The following is a 9,245-nucleotide window of genomic DNA, read 5'->3' as shown; positions in this document are numbered from 1 at the left end:
TTTTTATTTCTATTTCTCTAGGAGGTGGGTCAAAAAGGATCTTGCTGTGATTTATGTCATAGAGTGTTCTGCCTATGTTTTCCTCTAAGAGTTTGATAGTGTCTGGCCTTACATTTAGGTCTTTAACCTATTCTGAGTTTATTTTTGTGTATGGTGTTAGGGAGTGTTCTAATTTCATACTTTTACATGTACCTGTCCAATTTTCCCAGCACCACTTATTGAAGAGGCTTTCTTTTCTCCACTGTATATTTTTGCCTCCTTTATCAAAGATAAGGTGACCATATGTGTGTGGGGTTTATCTCTGGGCTTTCTATCCTGTTCCATTGATCTATATTTCTGTTTCTGTGGTTTTTAGCTATTTTGAGTCATTTTATTTTAGGTCTGCCTCTTGTGACAGCATAGAGTTGAGCTTTACTTTGTGAGCTAATCTGAAAATCTGTTTCTTTTATTAGGTGAATTAAACCTAATTACATTTCATGATATAAGGACTATGTTTGTTTTCAGATCTGTCATATTATTTTATGTTGTATTTACTTTGTGTATTTGTCATATTTACTGGTTCTTTCACAATGTGATATTTTGGGTACATTAAAAATACATGTATTAATATTTAACAATATAAATATTTTTATTTTAGCAATTTCATTTATACTAATATACTTATGTAGTGCCCTTAGTCCTCTTTTTCTCTACTTATGTCCTTGCTATTTTATTAGCTTTGTATCAGTGGTTCTCAATGGAGGGATGGTGTGTGCGTGTGTGTGCGTGCGTGTGTGTGTGTGTGTCTGTGTCTGTGTCTGTGTGAGTGTCAGTTTTGCTCCCCAGAAGATATCTGGCAATGTCTGGAAACATTTTAGGTTGTTTCACAGCTTGGGGAGGAGAGGTACAAGCATCTAGTGGGTAGAGACCAGGGATGCTACTACATGTCCTATAATGCAGAGGACAGCCAATACCAGCAACTAAAAAGCATTCCACCCAAAATTTCAATATTTCCAAGTTTGAGAGATCCCTCTTTATACCGTCATTTGATGCCCACCTATTACTTATGTCACAATCAATGAGTCATTTTACTTTTCCCCTTTCTCTCCCTTCTCTTCCCGTTAACAAAGTATGTTATTTCCACTTTGTCAGAAATATGGCATTTACATACTATTCTCTTTTTTTTTTTTTTTTTTTGTGGTATGCGGGCCTCCCTCTGCTGTGGCCTCTCCCGTTGCGGAGCACAGGCTCCGGACGCGCAGGCTCAGCGGCCATGGCTCACGGGCCCAGCCGCTCTGCGGCAACGTGGATCCCCCCCGGACCGGGGCGCGAACCCGGTTCCCCTGCATCGGCAGGCGGACGCGCAACCACTGCGCCACCAGGGAAGCCTACATACTATTCTTTATCTCCATCTTCATTTTAGATTTTGATATAAACAATTCTCAGTCCCAGTCATACCAGTCCTTTTGCTGAAGTTTCCCAATTATCACTTGGTCGGATGCAACTCGTCCTCCCATTAGATTTTTGAGAAGGGCTCTTGAATAAAATATTCCTTAGTTCTTGAATTTTTAATACTGTGTTTTCATAGTCTTGATGCTTAATAATTGCTGTATATACAACCCTTGGCTTATACTTTCTTTCCTTCAGTTTGTTGAAAATGTTGCTTTACTCGTTTCACTTTGTGTGTTGCTATTAAGAAATCTGATGACAACTTGATTTTCTTTCCTTGCAACTGACTTAATTTTTAACCTGGAGGCCCAGAGAATGTTTTCTTTTTCTTTAAAGTAGAGTTTTACTGGGATATGTCTCAGAGTTGGCTATTCCAGGATAATTTCCCCTGGAACATGGTGGGACTTTCAATATATAGGTTAAAGATTTTTAGTTCAAGAAGTTTTCTTAGAGTGCTATAAATATCAATTCTGTTCCATTTATTTATATTTCCTTCTTCAGGGACTCCTATTGCACATAAATTAGTTTATCTTTGTTTGTCTTCCATGCTTATCTTTTTATTTTATTTTTATTTCTTAAATCTAATTTTTATTTTATATTGGAGTATAGTTGATTTCCAACGTTGTGTTAGTTTCAAGTGTACAGCAAAGTGATTCAGTTATCCATATACATATATCCATTCCTTTTCAGATTCTTTTCCCATATAGGTTATTACAGAATATTGAGTAGAGTTCCCTGTGCTATACGGTAAGTCCTTGTTGATTATCTATTTTATATATAGTGGTGTGTATATGTTAATCCCAAACTCCTAATTTATCCCTCATCCTTTTTACTTCTTTATTTGATTTTTATTTTCTTAAGTGCTTTAATTTTCTTTCTATGTGTCTTTATTATACTTTCTTTCTGTGTCTATTATCTCTAGGACACTTTGCAGGTTGGTCTTAATTTGTAAGCTATTGCTTTTTTTGGTAAGCTCTCATTTTACTTCTTCCTGTTATATGTCCATTTGTATTTCGAGTTTTTTTTACTTATTTGTGTTGCACTGTAATATTTGCAATTGCCTGTTTAATTATAGTTAATTAATGTTGGAATGCTTTTAAAAATGATTCTTGTCCTTTATTTCTTAAGGGAGTATTTTCATTAGCTAAAATGTTTTACTACTTATTTTCTGTTTTGTTCTTATAGAAACATTGTACGTATGTTGAGTACCCCTTTTCTGTCCATGATAAAATAAATGTATAGGATTTTCCTAGACCAGGAATAACAGGTGATCCTATTGGAGTGAGGGATGGGGTAATTTGGGTTCTTATTTGATTTCTTAGTTCAAAGGCATGCTCTTCTTTTGGTGTTGGGTGATCTTACAGGCACCGTCTCACAGGCACTGTCCCTCTATTGTCCTTAGGCTTATGAAAGCCTGTTCTAGCATAATGTTTTGGGAGTGTTCCTCACTCTAAGGGGTGTCTAGAAATTGTATGCAATTTATTATAAAGTGTTTCTGTGCTGGATGAATTTATATTTGGAACTTAGATTTAATACTTGCTACTTTGCCCTCCCAGCTCCTAATCCACCAGTTGCCTGTGTTTTACAACAGTCCACTTCCTGACCTTGAATCCCAGCCAAGGTACTGACATCCCTCATGGGGGGGCTGGGTCTACACAGCTGGTTCTCTGTGGCCAGGAGATAAGTACAAGACATTATGTCCCAGATGAAATGCTATTTTTAAAACTGGGAAAGTTCATATAAATCAGGTTACTGAGGTGACTGGGGGACAATGGGATCCAGGATGCAGTGCAAAAGTGAAGGATAGTGGGAGGTGGGAACCTGAAGGTAGTCTGGATGAAATTTCCATGAAAATGATGACTTCTAATATATATATGCATTTAGAGAAGGAGACTCCTTGTTCTTGCCAGTCTTTCCTTTCCTTCCTCACCTCTCCTTTAGCGGCCTTTGCTCCTGGATGACCCTCCTGATTTGGCCTTTCTCTGCTATAGATTCCTTCTGCTTAAGCCACCTGCCCTTTAGACTGCAGTCCTTAGGCTCTGACCTCCTCAGTTCAGGCCAGACCCCATCCTGAAGGGGAGCAGCTTCTTTGTCCCCAGGATTCTGTCCTGAGCTGAGCTGGGCACCACTATAATTAAAAAATTATTTATTATTATTTATGCCATTGTGTGTATATATACCCACACATACATTATATATACATGTATATATACACATACACATTTTCTTTATCCATTCATCCATTGATGGACACAAGTTATTTGCATACCTTGGTTATTGTGAATGATGCTGCAATGAACATGGGAGAACAGATATCTCTTTGAGATAGTGATTTCATTTTCTTTGGATATACAGAAGTGGAATTGCTGAATCATATGGTGGTTCTATTTTCAATTTTTTGAGGAACCTCCACACTGTTTTCCATAGTGGCTGCATCATTTTACATTCCCAGCAACAGTGCACAAGGATTCCAATTTCCCTACATCCTTACCAACACCTTTTATTTTCTATTTTTTGTTTTGTTTTTTTCATGGTTTTTTTTTTGTTTTTTTTTTTTTTTTCCTGCGGTACGCGGGCCTCTCACTGCCATGGCCTCTCCGGTTGCAGAGCACAGGCTCCGGACGCGCAGGTTCAGCGGCCATGGCTCACGGGCCCAGCCGCTCCGCGGCATGTGGGATCCTCCCGGACCGGGGCACGAACCCGTGTCCCCTGCATCGGCAGGCGGACTCCCAACCACTGCGCCACCAGGGAAGCCCTAATGTTTTTTATAGTAGTTATCCTAATGGATGTTAGGTGGCTCTCACTGAGGTTTTGATTTGCATTTCCCTAATGATTAGTGATGTTGAGTATCTTCTCAGGTGCTTGTTGGCCATTTTATATCTTCTTTGGAGAAATGTCTGTTCAAGTCACTTGCCCATTTTTAAATCAGGTTATTTGTTTGTTTGTTTGTTTTCATTGTTGAGTAGTAGGAACTCTTTATATATTCTGGATATTCATCCCTTATCAGATATATGATTTGCAAATATTTTCTCCTGCTCCATAGGTTGCCTTTTCACTCTGTTGTGTCCTTTAATGTATAGACGTTTTAAATTTTTATGAAGCCCAATTCATCTATTTTACGAAATCGTTGCCAAGTCTAAAGTTACAAAGCTTTCCCATGTTTTCTTGTAAACATTTTATAGTTTTAGGTCTTTTGTTTAGGTATTTGATCCATTTTGAGTTAATTTTTGCATATGGTGCCTCCACTATCACTTTTGCTGGGAGTTCCCAACATGTACTGGAGGCAACACAAAGCCATTTAAGAAAGAGATTTCCACATTTCCACTTGACTTTTAGTCCCAAATATCTTTCCTCCCCTTCCCCAACAAACACTTGCCCCTAGCCATGAAAAAGGCCATAAAAAATGGTAAGAAAACCAATGCAAAATTTATATTTTATTTGAATTCAAAAATTTTAAAATTGCTTTCAAATTCAGGAAAGTACCATAATGCAGGACCCCAGGGGGAAGCCTCATATACAGAGACAGATAAATTAAATGTATATACTGCAGACAAGCCAAGAAGGTGTGTAGATTACATATTTACAGCACTTGATGTTTTCTGAAAACCATATTTATACATTTTATTACATTTACAAAAAGGCTTCCACTACCATTTACCTACAATAATGAAAAAAAATTTACACCTGTTTTTTTCTTTCTTTTTGGGTACTGTACAAACTTTGTATAATAAAAATATATCTCTGTACAAAAGATTTTTTTGTTGTTTTTGTTTTACTTTTTTAAAATTTTTTTATTTTTATTTTTTTTAGCCTCATGGGATGGCGGCGGGTATATGGTGTGAATGGTGGGTGAAGGGCCTAGTCTGCCCTAGTCGCTTCCAAGCCTCTGGAGGTGGAGAGAAAATGCCAGAGGTGGGAAAGGGTAATGCACAGCAGAGTGCTGGGCGCCGCACCAGCATGTGCTCCTTGGGCATCTCCTGGGACTTCACAAGGGGAGGGGTGGAGGCAGGGCTGGAGGAGGAGTCCACTGGTTGGTCTCAGAGGAGTGTAAGACGGGGGGAAGGGAGCAGCCAAAGAGCTTCCTGCATTTGCTTCCAGAGAAAGAGAGAGATGAGCATGTGAGTGTCTTTGTCTGGACTGGTCCTCTCCTGCCAAGCCCAGGGATGCTGTGACCCAGAGCAGGTGTGGGCAGCTGGGCTCCTGCCATTGCCAGTTGCATCTGCTGGAAACTGACACTTTCACTTCAGTCCATCTTCACGAGTCAGATCTCATGGTTTCAACTCAGAATCTGCTTACAAACCAGGTGTCCCTGCCACTCCACTCCTGTATGTTTCTATCTGTCCTTCCAATATGTGATCTGAACATCTGAGGCCAGCATGTCACACATGCATAGGGGCTTAAGCCCACGGGGACCTTCCCGAGGACAGAGAAAGGGGCTCTAAATGCCACAGTTTGATTCCCAAACTCATTAGCTTCTCCACAATACTTAAATGGAATTCATCAATGACCCAAGCACGATGAAACTCAAAATTAATCAAACCTACTTGCAAGGAGCTGGAGAGACTATGCCTTATTCACTCCATTCTTTTGATTCAGAAGTTCCTAGGGCCTCTGTCTGCTATGGCGAGGGGCTGCTGGGAGTCGAGGGACCAGCACCAGCTCCAGGAAGCCTGGGGTAACGGGTCCTTGCCCTGATGCTGCCAAGGTGGAGAGAACAGAACCCAGATAGGATACATGGGTCCCCTGCCTGGCCCACCAGCCTTGGCCACAGTCCTACTTAGAGATTCACCTACTCCTGCCCCTTCTAGACCCAGATTTCTGCAGCTGGTGTAGTGGACTTTGGAGTCAGACTCACACTTACTAACTGTGTGGCTTGCATCACTTCACCTTTCTGCCTTCTCATCCATCTGGAATACTGCTTCCTACGTTCTGGGGTTGCTGTAAGGTCTAGAAATGAACCACCTAAAGTGTCAGGCGCAGAGGAGAAACTCAGTCCACGGTAGCCATTATTTTTGGACCCTGGGGTTGTCTTGCTGTCCTGTCCCTTCCAGCACCTCTCCGATGCCTGCAGACTTGGTGTCCCTGTCTGGGCCACACACCTGTTTCTCTTTGTCAGTTAACAGCCAGACTTGACCTTGGGCTCATGGCCGGCTTCCTGCCCCTTACCTCCCCTGACTTGCCCTACTTCTTCAGTGTTGCTTTCAACCTAGGAGGACTTTTTAAATTCACTGGGTTTAGAGCTCGGTAAAATTATGTTAGAAAAAATAGAAACTGATTTCCAAACGATTTCTTAAGATTGTTTTCGGCCCTTGGGGTTATCCTTGCTGTCGTTCTGAGGCTGGGACCGTCCACTTGCAGATGGCTGGTCTCTGCGTACCGACCGCCATGGGATGTATCTGCTAACACATCCACTGCGTCTCCTTTACCTCTTCTCTGTGTTTGTGGGGAGCAGGGCATGGGGCATCTTTCACACACATTTCGCTTTTTTAAGCTTCTGTGGTCTCTTCTGTAGGACTCAGCTGAAGGAGAGGTGTGTGTTTGTGTGCGTTCAGGCCCATACACACACGTGCACACCCACAAAATCCTTTGCTGTTTTCAATCCATAACGTCCTTCCTCTGACGGCAGCCAGCCCCTCTTCCTTTAGGGGCCCGAGTCGGGGCGGGGTGGGCGTCCTCTCCAGGGTGATGGGGGCGGATGGTGGCAGGGCAAGGGCCCAAGTCCCAGTAGTAGCAGACACGGGTGGAGAGACAGACGAAGATGAGCGCTGGGCACTGTGCCAGGGGAGCTTACTTCCTGTCCCCTGGAGAACTGGGGACAAACCGATCACACCAGAGTTTGTAAAACAATAGGGGCAGTGGGTGAGGGGTGGGTGCAGAAGAAGGCAAGAGGAAAGAGGCAAAGCAAAGAAGGAATAAGGGGAAAGAATGAAAGAAAATCAGGTGCCTTGATCTTTACCTTTGAGTTTTAATCCTCCCGAACTAAGGGTGGAGGTGTAGGTAGGAAATATACACCGAAGAATATATATTTTCCTAATGTCATTTTCTTCCCCCGGGCAGGGCCAACTTACCTGTCAGCCACAGAAGCCCCAGCGCCTAGGGGCTGCTACACTTTTAGGGGCCCAGGAAAGTATTTTTAGTTCCTTTCAAGATCAGAAGGAAAAAAGTGAATATAATAATAATGGCCATGTAATAATGAATCCAGCCTGGATTATATTCATCTTTATAACAACATAGTTGTAGAGTACCATTTTTAATTTTAAACAGAGGAAAGGGTCCATGAAAGTCATAACACAGCCCTGCCCCTTGCCCTCTACTTGCTGACCCCGCAGGCCTCGATGACTTCCCCGTGTGGGGTTTATTTTAATTTCAGCCATTCTTGTGAGGCATCATTTGAATTTATCACCTTGTCACTCATTTTAAATGTATGTGCGTCTATTCAGGGTGGTTTTTCATGCATCGCCTTCCTAAGCCAAGCAACACCTTCTCTGCTCCAGCTCCGGGAGGGCCGGAAGCGAGCAGGGGCCTTCGCGGAGAGCTGTGTGCTGGGCAGGATGCTCCGAGGCCTTGGATGCTGGCGAGGGGCAGTGCGAGGGCTGCCTAGACCTGGAGCAACCAACCCCAGGTGACCCAGAGGTGAAACCTCGTGCACACAGGCACCTGGGACCCAGCGGAGCCCCAGATGTGGAGTGACGGTGAGGGTGTGTGTGCAGGTCTTGGGACATCCTTGTTTCTTTCCTCTACTGTTCAATAATTCTGCAACTCAAAGTTTAGAGTCACTACAGATCACCTGTAAGGCCTGATTTATGTCATCAGAGGGGATTCTTTGTTTTTCGTTTTTGCTTTCTATTTGTATGAGTAGGAAAAAGTAAAGATGGAGCAGAAAGGTGAAACCTCAGAACTAATCTGGACATGTTAAAATGATCCCACTGGAAGAATTTCTCCTTCTTTAAATATTTGTTTTGGTGCAGAAAAACTCAATCAATTACTTATTTGTATTCAATAGTTGCCTTTATATATTCTGAAGATAATTTTTATTTCTTTATGTATAAATTATCGTAGTACCTACCATTTTAAGCTTAGACTTATGCAAGAGAGATGATCTAGAGAAAAAAAATGGACCCAAAGAGGGGAGGGGAGGGGAGGATGGGGGGCAGCCTGGCAGAGTCCTTAAAGCTGGGATGTTTGAGGGCTGCAGCCCTGACTGGGCGTATGGTCTGAGACTCAGGCTGAAGTGGTGAAAATCCTCCTGGAGTTGTTGTGAGGATGAAAGGAAGCAACGCAAGCCAGGGACCGGGCAGTCAGTGCTGGTTAGTAGTTTTACAATCCCTTTGTGTCTCCTGGCACTTACCGGTCCCGCATTTCCCGCCAGCCCACCCCTCACACCGCCTGCTCCCTCCAGGGCTGCATGCGTGCTGGGCCGGGACTGCCCATCGCATGCGCTGCCACAGACAGGAGGATGGAAGGAGAGCTGTCCCTGCTTAGGGTCTGGCTGATGACCCCCTTGCCCTGTTGGAACCCCACCTCTCTGGGCACTGGGGCACTTCTCCCCAGAGCTGGGCTCACTGAGGTTGGGGAGGCACCTGAGAGAGGGCACCTGCCTTCCCCAGAAAGTGGGGACTGCGGGAGACGACACGGTTCTCGGAAGGGTGCGGCTTGTACACCTTGTGGGGACAGTTCCTGCAGGTTCCCAGGCCCCAGAGGAGCGCTATCGGTGAGGAAGGACACAGCGGGGAGTGGCCATGCCTTCTAGACTTGTCAGCTCCTCCTGGCAGGCCTGTGTGTGTGTGTGTGTGTGTGTGTGTGTGTGTGTGTGTGTG

This window comes from Physeter macrocephalus, chromosome 3, assembly GCF_002837175.3.
Source record: "Physeter macrocephalus isolate SW-GA chromosome 3, ASM283717v5, whole genome shotgun sequence".
NCBI classification, from domain to species: domain Eukaryota; kingdom Metazoa; phylum Chordata; class Mammalia; order Artiodactyla; family Physeteridae; genus Physeter; species Physeter macrocephalus.
This window is presented reverse-complemented; position numbering follows the sequence as displayed.